Raw genomic sequence first — 11043 nt, 5'->3', positions numbered from 1 at the left:
CCCATTCTCATGTTTCAACCTTCTGAATCTCTTGTGAAGGGGGCACACAAAGAAGAGCTTCATCTTATGATTGCCGGGTCTAGGTTGGTTCAAATAGGTAGAAGTGGTCCTTGAGGTACTGGGTCCTGAGCCATTTAAGGCTTTATAGGTCAAAACCAGCACTTTGAATTGGGCCCAGAAACTAATTGGTAGGCAGTGCAGTCAGGTCAGGATCGATGTAATATGCTCAAATCATCTTTTCATGATAACACACCAACCCTAGATTCATTCTGTTGTTTGTTTGTTTATCTATTTAGTTTTTTATCCTATCTTTCCTCTAAAAGACATCATGGCTGGTAAAAGCTATCAGTTCAAAACTGCAATAAAATAAAATGCTGCGATAAATTCTAATTTAGGAAGATTATCTGCCTATTGCATTGAAAATAGCTCACAATATCATAGCTGAGGAAGACTTGGAACCATTTCTGCACCGTTTGGTGGGATTTCATTTCTTACGTGTCAATTTTAGATATACAAAACTGTCTTCCCGCAACGAAACTGCAAAATTTGGCTTCCATGATGCTTTTATTTGGCTTCCATGATGCTTTTATTTTTCTATATTATCTTCTTTCTATTTATTTGAAAAATATAACCTCTGCACTACAGTTCTGCAATTTTGATAATCATGGGGGTTTTCTTTGGCATTTTTTATGTTATGTTAATAAAAATTTAAATTAAAAATAAATAAAATTTAATGCTGCAGTTTCACATTGCTTTCACCCTCTGGAATGTATTTACTGTAGAGTGGCATTCAGCAGAAGGTTGGGTTCCATAGATTGTTCATGTAGAACATTCAGGTCAGCAGTAAAATGTCCTGAGAGACTGAGATATTCTCACTGGCTTCTTATTATTGCCATTTCTAACATTAGATTTGTATTCATTCATTATTTTGCTTAGAGACTGGTTGTGCTAGGTAGAAAGCAGCAAGAGACTGCTAGCATATCGTTCTTCCTGTTGGAGCTCAGGCCTTGATAACATGAAGCTTCACTATGCTATCAACCTTCCAGTCAAGTATATTCTAGCTTGTTTCTGACCATTAAATTTGTTCATCCATTCCCCACCCCACATTAAAGACATTGACATTTGCAAGTGTTTGCAAAAATGCAGAAGAGTTCATATTCATCAGCAGGCTACCCCTGCAGACTTGTGCTGCTATATAGAGTAAATTTGCATAGTGATATTAACGCTTATGCAGAGTTCTGCCTAATGAGCTGTGACTCTACTGGCCATGCTGAAAATGCTAATTAAGAGGGGGGGAACAACTCTTTTCCTGTCAATATTTCCAGAGATGCCCTCTGGCAAGTGAAACTGAAGGAATGTTGTTTTAAGGATCAACTATTTCAATTTTTCCCTATTTAGAAACTTAGTGTGTCTCCAGAAGGTTGCTTTTTGAGTAGGCTTCAGTCACATACTTGTGAATTTTGAGCTTTTGCACAAAAAATATTTCCCCAAAAGATAGGACTTTTGTGAAAGAAAGTGATGGGTAGATGCAGCAGAAAGTGTGAGATGACACTTGTCACTGGAGAACAGGTGAGGTTCCTGCAGACCGGAAGCAGGCAAATGTTGTCCCGATCTTTAAAAAAAAAAGTGGGGAAAGAAGACCCAGGAAACTACCAACCAGTGAGCTTGATGTTGATACCAGGGAAGGCCCTAGAACAGATAATGAAACAGTTGCTCTGTAAGCAATTAGAAAAGTGATTACTAAGACCCAGTATGTGTTTCTCAAAAACAAGTCATGCCAGACAAACCACATGTCTTTTTGATGAAGTTACAAGCTTGGAGGATCAGGGAAATGCTGTGGACATCTTGATTTCAGTAAGGTTTTTGACAACCTGCCAGTGATATTCTTGTGAACCTGGTAAAATGTGGGCTGGACAAGGTAACTGTTAATTGGATTTGTAGCTAGTTGACTGACCAAATTCAAAGAGCGTTCACAAATGGTTCCTTATCATTCTGGGAAAAAGTGACAAATAGGGTGCTGCAGGATTCTGTCGTAGGCACAATATTGTTCTTAAAAAATACCAAATCTAGTGTGCCAGTGTCAATGCCAGGATATCTGTGACATCAGAAATTGTTTTGTGAATTACCGTATTTTTTGCACCATAACACTCACTTTTTTCCTCCTAGAAAGTAAGGGGAAATGTCTGTGCATGTTATGGAGCGAATGCCTATGGGTGGTGGTGGGGATCTGCTGCAGTCGTGAGCAGAGGATCCATGGTTCCCCTTCCTTCCCTCCTCCGTGGATCGCTTTGAAACAGCATAGCGGGAGAAGAGCCACTGAGTGGGGAGGAGAGAGGGACATAGAGCCTACTTCTTTAAAGGAGCAAAGCGGGAGAGGAGAGGAGCCGCTTACACGAGTGTAAGTGGCTCCTGTCCAGTTGGCTCCTTTAAAGCAAGCAGGCTCTCTGTCCCTCTCTCCTCCCCACTCAGCTCGCTACATAGCAGCAAAGTTTTTCAGCTCGCTAAGCCGGGGATGAGCGGGGAGGAGGGAGAAAAGCAGAGCCTGCTTGCTTTAAAGGAGCAAAGTGGGAGAGGAGAGGAGCCTTCTCCTCTTGTACCCCTCTCCTGCATTATTAGCAGCATCCTTCTCCACCCACCCCACGCATGTTCCTTCTCCCCTTAAACCCCTCTTCTGCATTATTAGCAGCATCCTTCTCCACCCACCCCACGTGTGCTCCTTGTCCCTTGTGTGCTTTTCCTTCCCTCCCCACTTAAAACATGGTTACAAAGCACGGATCCACATGGATCCTCAGGATTTTTGCATTGGGCTACTCCAAACTCACTGTCAGATCACATGTCTGTGGCCACAGCATGAACCACAAAAATCATACATCCACTGTTTCATTTAGAATATTTTTTTTCTTGTTTTCCTCCTCTAAAAACTATGTGCGTGTTATGGTCGGATGCGTGTTATAGAGCAAAAAATACGGTACCATTGTTAAGTACGAAATTATCACTTCACTTTTCTTCTTTTCATTTCCTTGGGAGCTCTCTTTTTACAATCCCCATGCAACCTCGGGCCTGCAACTCAGGACAACACTTTTACGCATCTGAAAAACTGAACTGTAGTGCCTGAAAGCTTAGGGCATAATAAATTGGTTAGTCTTTAAAGGGCCATAATACTTCTTACAGTTTTAAAAAGAACAGGTACTAGGAAAAAAAGAGAGAGACCGGGACTCTCCTAGATAGATAAAAGTGGTTAGCTTAAGAGGGTGAAAGCGGTATAAGATAAATAATTGCTGCTTCTGCAATGGAAAGAGGTTGAAGCTAAGTAAATTTTAATTGCTGCAGAAGGTGGTCTTGTGCACTGTACACAAGTAATATGTTTTGCCATAGATGCTGTCAGTTTGGACTGAGCATGCTCTGCAGGAGAGAAATGCTCTCCAGTTGGTTAGTTTATACAGACTTTTGCTTAAAACAAAAAGAAATCAGACATGATGGGGATGCATAGATTGGCAGGAGTTAGAAACTGGAGAGTAGCATGATGGGTAAAAGTGAATATGAAAAATATTATGTTGGGTCATGTCGCTTACAGGGTCAGTGTTCTTAGCATTGCTTGGAAATAGCTGCCAAGGCTTTCAAGCACAGGAACATTTAAGCCCTCCTGGAAATGCCAAGGATGCAATGTGTGTCATTTTCTAAGCAAGGAAGAGATTTTATCTCGCTAGCGAATTCTGTGATTGGCCCCAGTCTGCAGGTGCCAGACTCGCTGGTGTTGGAAGTCCTTGACTATGGGAGGAGTTTGCAGTTGCAGGGTGCCTCTTAAAGCCTTCTCTGATAGCTTACCTAGTGAAGAGAAGAGAAGAGAAGAGAAGAGTGAGAGTCAGATCCAGCCAAGAGCACGGACACACAATTCGTTCCCGTGCCTAAACTCTTTTGCCATGGGGCGGTTAATGAAATCGGCATGCTTATGGCGACCTCTAATCCTCATCATGCAGCTGACTGTCGCATATATCATTGTCACTTTCAGCACCACAACCAAGAAGGTAAATTACTTGTGTTTTGTGTGAATGTATATGTATGTATGCATGTAGTTATTAACATGAGAGCATACCCAAGGGTGTGTCTGAACAGGCACAGGGACACTCGGTTTCACAGTATGGCAGTCCGTACAGCAAAAACTTTTGTGGGTGTGAATCAGAAATGGATGAGCTTTCATAAATACACATGCTTGCATATATGTGTTTGCCTCCTCCTCCTCCTCTTCCTTCTCTTCCTTCTTCTTCTTTCTATAATCACACCTTTCATCCAAGGAGTCAAGGTGGTGTACATGGTACTCCTACTCTCCATTCTATCTTCACAACATTCCTGGAAGGTAGAGCGGACTAAGAGACAGTGATGGGCCCGAGGTTACCCTGTGAGTTTTATGGCTTAGTGGGGATTTGAATCCTGGTCTCCTAGCCCAGCACTCTAGTCACTGCACCACAATGCATGTGTTGATCTCTATGTGTGTGTTTCAAAGTTTGTGGGTGTGAAAGCAGTGAGTGTTCTCTCTGTCTGTGACTCCATGGAGGTGAGTCCTGAAGGGGCACAGGCAGCTGAATATATTGACAAGTCTCCCACCTTTCCTCCAGTCTACCCTCTACCACAAATTATTGTCCTCACATGTAATACTGCAATATCTGACTTGCTGATGCTATGGAATCGATAGAGAATGACATCTTGACCCCATTAAAGGCAAAGGCGGTTCTGGCTTCATTAGGGTTTGCATTTCACTATAAAGAAATAAGCAACTCAAGGATCATAATAGCATCGCCCAGGAAAAGGCCAGGGTGGGGGGAGGCAGGGAGATATGAGGCTGAACCGCTTGTGTAGCATCCCATTAATCATCATTTCAGAAAGCTTATTTTTGCGGCTTCAGCCTACTGAAGACCATTCTTCCAGACATCTCTCAGTTTGGCAATACAGAATAAACTGACTGAACTTCAAACCAGATGACAATATAACAAAACAATGTTATGAGTCTGCACCTTATTTATTACCAGTTAAACATAGGCCAGAATTAATAGGGTTTTTTTCTGGCAGCAGCTCTTTCATTTTTACATATTTGCATAGAAGAAATAGCTGAGCTACTGTTAGTTAGATCATTTGTAAGCAAAACCACCTGTATTTTATCCCAGCAGATAAATTATATCATCACTAAATATTGGAGGGATTTTCCATTCGCAATAAGAATAAGACCAAAAGTTGTGGAACTCCCTCTTTTCTGATCTCTGATGGTTTTGACTGTTGCAATTCATTCTGGGTTACAAGTTCCAAGATTCTCCAGCTGTTCCATTCACAACTAGCTTCATGTCTCGGGGCTAAGCAAACTCTTCCGATGTGCTGATAATTTGATTGTGGTTGCATGCGTGAGATCCCTGGGCATAGACTGCCACCACGAGGCAATGAAATACTTCAAACCGCTCTGCTATGAGCCTCTGAAAAAGATTAGGTATAGGACAGCCATAGGAAGGTCCTCGGGAACGAGCAAAAGTTTCCCAAATGTTCTTGGATCTAAGGCATTATAAAGTAAAATGTTGCTTTGAATACCATAAATTAAACAATGTGTGGTTTATGACAAAATGTACTACATTTTTATGACTGTAGCATGTCTCACGGTGAGCTCTGGGATCTCTTAAATTTGTTCTCATCAGTTGTGAAGCTTGCAAAATACACACCAGTTATAGCTTTTGACATTGCTGTCTGCTCTCGTGTGCTGCGGTTGGCTAGCAACCCCTTGCGTCTTTGCCCGCCTAAACTTTAAATGCTCCGTGAGAGAGTTTAAGAGCAGACTTCTCTGAATTTAGAAAAGGATTGTAGCTCAGGGCAAATAATCCATTGCAGTTTCTCACAGTTTCTCATTTTCCCCCCAAATCTCAAGTTCAACTTTCCACATTTCTTTAGTTTGAACTTTACACATTTCTTTATACAATTAGAGGTGTATAGGGTGTTGGGGGAGAGGTAGTACCCCTGGTGGGGGACACATATTGCTCCTTCTGGGGTAGTTTGTACACCTTTGGCCCCCACCCTGCATTCAGCTCTCACCTGTGGCTCCGAGAAGCTGCCAGTATGTGACAGCAGCCACACCCCGGGAAACAGCTTTGACTGGCTGGTACTTAATTCATTTTGGAGGTCCGTTCTTAACCTGAAACTGTTCTTAACCTGAGCCACCACTTTAGCTAATGGGGCCTCCTGCTGCTGCTGCGCCACTGGAGCACAATTTCTGTTCTCATGCTGAAGCAAAGTTCTTAACCCGAGGTACTATTTCTGGGTTAGCAGAGTCTGTAACCTGAAGCGTCTGTAACCTGAAGCGTCTGTAACCCAAGGTACCACTTTATATAATTATGTAATTGACTTTTTATTTTTTTATTTTGTTTATCATATTGTTGTTATGTTACTATGGCCAATGGCTGATGCAAATAAAGATTCATTCATTCTGCATATGCTGTAGAGGGAAGGGAGGGGCAGATGGGGCTCATCAGCCTGGGAAGGTAGCCCATCTAGGAGAAGGAAAACTGATCCTAAACCTCTTCTGCCTTGCATGCTATCTTTCGGAGAAGAAAAGGCCAAGGAGTAAACCCTACACAATTCCGGAGTGGAGTTCCTAAGATGCTTAGATGGCACCTTGTATGCCTCCTTTCAGCAACTCCTGCAGCCAAGCTGGTGCCAGTAAGGCTGAGAGTGGGGTCTTGTTGTCTGGACAGCCCCGGACCTCCATACACACTACTCAGGATTGCACCCAGGAGAAGTCACTTTGGTACTGCTAATGCAGTGGTTTGACTTCACCCCACCAAGGTGCACTCCATTGTCTCTTGAGACAGATGGTACCAACAAGTTTTATGCAATTTTGCCCAATTTACATATTTTTGCAAAGCAGTTTTCTTAATATTTCTTAATGTTGTTGTATGTTAAATTTCACTAATACAGTCATACCTCAAGTTGAATGCGCTTCGAGTTGAGTGCATTCGAGTTGCGCTCCACGGCAACCCGGAAGTAATGGAGCGCATTACTTCCGGGTTTCACTGCTCACACATGCGCAGATGCTCAGAATGACGTCACACGCATACACGGTAGCGGCAAAATGCGGCACGCGCTGACACATCGTCGCATCTTGCGTTCCGTTCGGGATGCAGATGGGGCTCCAGAACGGATCCCATTCACATCCCGAGGTACCACTGTACATGTTTTTTCACTCCATGCATATACCTTTGTACACATTACAGTGGTACCTCGGGTTAAGTACTTAATTCGTTCCGGAGGTCCGTACTTAACCTGAAACTGTTCTTAACCTGAAGCACCACTTTAGCTAATGGGGCCTCCTGCTGCTGCCGCGCCGGAGCATGATTTCTGTTCTCATCCTGAAGCAAAGTTCTTAACCTGAAGCACTATTTCTGGGTTAGCGGAGTGTGTAACCTGAAGTGTATGTAACCTGAAGTGTATGTAACTCGAGGTACCACTGTACTTGGATGGGGAAGTGCATTGCAAAATTCAGAGAAGTGGAAATTTCACAGCAAAAACCCATTATTCAATGCTCAATAAGAGCAAACAGCAATCTGAGGAAAACCTCAATTAACATTTGCTCCAATTGAGTGCTTAAAAACAGGTTTTCATGGGGAAAGCTCTGGGGCAAAAAACTAAAAAACCTCTGCTTGGAGGTTTGAGCATTTAAGCACAGACCTGTGTCTGAAAAGAGCGGAGCAACAGGTAAGTGTGGATAAATTCTTACCACATTTTGTAGACTCACAAAGCTGCCTCATGCCAGGCCAGGCTCTTTGCATGTCTAGCTAGACACAAGACCCTCCTGGGTTGTTTGTGCTGCAAGAAACTGACACATCTACCTCTGCTGATAGTTTTTTTAAAAGCAGTGAGCAGAAATAAAATATCGTATTTTTTGCTCTATAGGACGCACCCGACCATAGGACGCACCTTGTTTTAGAGGGGGAGAACAAGGGAAAAAAATTCTCCCCCTCTCTGCACAGCTCCTTCAGAGAAGTGCCAGGAGAAGTGGAGCCCCTTCCATTTCTCCTCCCGCTTCACTGAAGGGGCGCTGCACAGATAGGGAAAGCTGTGCAGCGCCTCTCCAGCGAAGCGAAGCCAGGAGAGCGAGAGGGGTCGGTGCGCAACAATCCCTCTCGCTCTCCTGGCTTCAGCGAAGCAACCCGAAGCCTCCGGCTTCAGGCGGCTATCCCTGAAGCCTGGAGAACGAGAGGGGTCGGTGCACACCGACCCCTCTCACTCTCCAGGCTTCAGTGAAAGCAACACGAAGCCTCCAGAGCGTGGAGGGAGCGCTCCCTCTGCGCTTCGGAGGCTTCACATTGCTATCGCTGAAGCCAAAGAGCCTGCATTCGCTCCATAAGATGCACACACATTTTCCCTTAATTTTTGGAGGGGAAAAAGTGTGTCTTATAGAGCAGAAAATACGATAAATAGAAAGCAGTGTAAAAGGAATTGGCAGCCATAAAATAAGTTAGATTAACGAGCAAACGAAAGCTTTTGCTTGGTGCCAAAAATATATCAAAACAGGCATTACTGGTCAGAGCATTCTACAGCCAGGGTATTGCCACCAAGGTCCTTTCTTTAGTTGCTAGCCACCATATATTCAGTGATGTTGGCCCTGAAAGAAAAGACTCTAAAATATTTTAGGAAGGGCCATAGTTCAGGGATAGAGTATCCATTTTCCATGCAGAATACCCCAGTTTCAAACCCCAGGATCTCCATGTAGGCCTGGGAGAGACCTGAGTTTGAAGCTCTGGAGTGTAGCTGCCGATCAGTGTAGACTAGATGAGCCAGTGGTCTGACTCAGTATAAGGCAGCAGCCTATGTTCTTCCTCACAGGCTTGGCTTATGGGGGAAGTCTTCATCTGTTCAGTGATTGAAGCCACACGCTTGGTCCCCATGCAGCCTGAAACCATCTAATTTGATATCTGCTGCCCTCTACCTCCTCTTCTTAGAAGGAAGAAACTGGTTAATCCTTGTCCAAAAAAGCAGGATGTCAAAAGCCATATTCCTGCCAAGGCTGGGTTGATCAATGTTGAAATAACACATACATCTGTCACAGAGCCCTAAGAGTAGAGAGATAATACAGAGGAAATCCAGTTGTCTTGTTTAAAGCTTCTAATAAAATGATACCTTTTATTTAAATACTGCATTATGTAGTTATGCGCGCGCTCTCTCTGCCTGCCTGCAGGCTCATTCCAGATGCACTAAAATGATCAGATTTATTTCCATAGCTGGTACTAACTTTTATTTGCCCATTTGTAAGTGGGGAGGTGGTAGCATCCCTTAGGATTCTATGGAAGGCTTCTCTCTCATCAAGAAAATGCAGGGTGCTTTGCTATTTACGAGATCCTTTATGGCTGATAAATTTATGTGGAATTGTCCATAAATACTTCCAGTGTGTGTGGGGGGGGGAGTGGGGAGAGGCAGTAGCATCATTTATTGTTTCTGAAAGAACGCACATCTTTCCTCTTTTTAATGAGTGTCAGCCAAGTGAATTATAGTTCTGATTTCAGGGAGAGTTGTGACGGCACAGAAAGACCATTGGAGGATTTGTTATAATCCAGTTCAGTACGACTGGGTGCACTATGCATTTAAATGAGCATTATATCCATTTAAACAGTCATGGATGCCTCCTCAAGAATTCTGGGGAACTGTAGTTTGATAAGAGGTGCTGAGGGCTGTTAGGAGACTCCCTGTTCACCTCACAGAGCTACAATTCCCAAAGTGGAATGCTTCTTCCTAAGCTCTGTGAGGGGAATAGAGCTCTCCTAACATCTTTCAGCCTGCTTAACAGACACAACTTCCCAGAATTATTTGAGAATGTTAATTTAAAGATCTTTTTCAGCTCATCATAAATGAGGTTCCAGAACTCTCTAATTTCTACCTCTGCTTCTCAGGCAGTGCACTTCTATACATGTTTTGTGCTTACTCTAAAGTAAGCCTGCTTAGAATTGCAGTTACAAACTGTATAATAAAAACTACGGTTGCCAGGTCATCTTGAGATTTAGATGTGTGAGGTGGAGCCAATGACTGAGAGGGTAAACCCTGACAATGCTTGGAGGCTCAGGAGGGTGTAGCTCAATATACTGGAGAAACAGAGCTGGAAACAAAAGCTTTCAAATCAAGCAGTTTTGTCTCCTTACCCTGAAATTTTAGCTCATTGAGAAAATAGCTTAAAATTCAGGTCAAAGACTTCCCAATAACTTGACTAAAGACACCCCCCCATGAATTCTCCCATTGCCCATTGTAGTCTTCTCTGTGAATGTGTGATAGAATCAAATCACTTTAAGCTTGTAAATACGTTGAGCAACATTCATTCTTAGGCTGCTCCTAGCTTGTGAGTTTATTCAAACTTATGCAACTGTAATGGGAAGGGGAAAGAAACAGCAAAAGAAGTTCTGTGTCATCCTCATATTTGTTTTGGAATCAGCCTTAACCACATCCACATGGAAGGCTGTCTGCATTGTTGACCTCTGGGACTCAGAGGCTCAAAGCGATGAGAGAACCCAGACAATCTGTATTCTCACCATGACTTTGCATTGTAATTCTGGCAAAGGGATGCAAGTATGATATATAGTCTCTTTTTCAGCTGGTCAAATGTGAGTGTGCTTGAATGATTATTGTTTTGGATTCCAAAACTAAGGCCACAAGCAGGATGAACCCAACAACACTCCTCTTGAAATGCACTCACTATTAAAAGTTATAAAAGGAAGCTGGAAAGCATCAATGCCAGAGATAAGATTCGGAATTCTGAACTATTTCCAGTGTAGAGTTGGGATATTTTCATCCTACGCAGTGATTAAAAGGATGTTGATGTTTTGGTATCTAAACTCCTAAAGCTTTGAACACATTAGCGACTTAAAACGCAGCAGAGCCATTTCACTCATTATGTTTCAAGCCACATTTGCAAACTGCTGTTCACACCATGGGGGGGGGGGGTCTTCGCTGATCCATATTACCTGTTTGGTGTCTCCCCCCTCCCCACTCTCATCTGCACATGTGCTATCATCTGTGCATGCACAA

At 43.1% G+C, this 11043-nt stretch overlaps 1 protein-coding gene and 1 long non-coding RNA gene across 7 annotated transcripts in view; one reads left to right on the top strand and one right to left on the bottom strand.

The window, feature by feature from the left end:
• The window catches only part of CAPN6 (calpain 6), a 76837-nt gene that overhangs the window by 28609 nt on the left and 37185 nt on the right, over positions 1–11043 (top strand). The window lies entirely within an intron of this gene.
• Positions 1–11043, bottom strand: part of LOC309333671 — an 86820-nt gene that overhangs the window by 48081 nt on the left and 27696 nt on the right. Inside the window, exon 2 of the long non-coding RNA XR_014152661.1 lies at positions 7238–7293. This is a non-coding gene — a long non-coding RNA (uncharacterized lncRNA). The remainder of the gene's footprint in view (positions 1–7237; positions 7294–11043) is intronic.

The sequence above is a fragment of the Podarcis erhardii genome (assembly GCF_964252035.2).
Source record: "Podarcis erhardii genome assembly, chromosome: Z".
NCBI lineage: Eukaryota > Metazoa > Chordata > Lepidosauria > Squamata > Lacertidae > Podarcis > Podarcis erhardii.
This window is presented reverse-complemented; position numbering and strand designations above follow the sequence as displayed.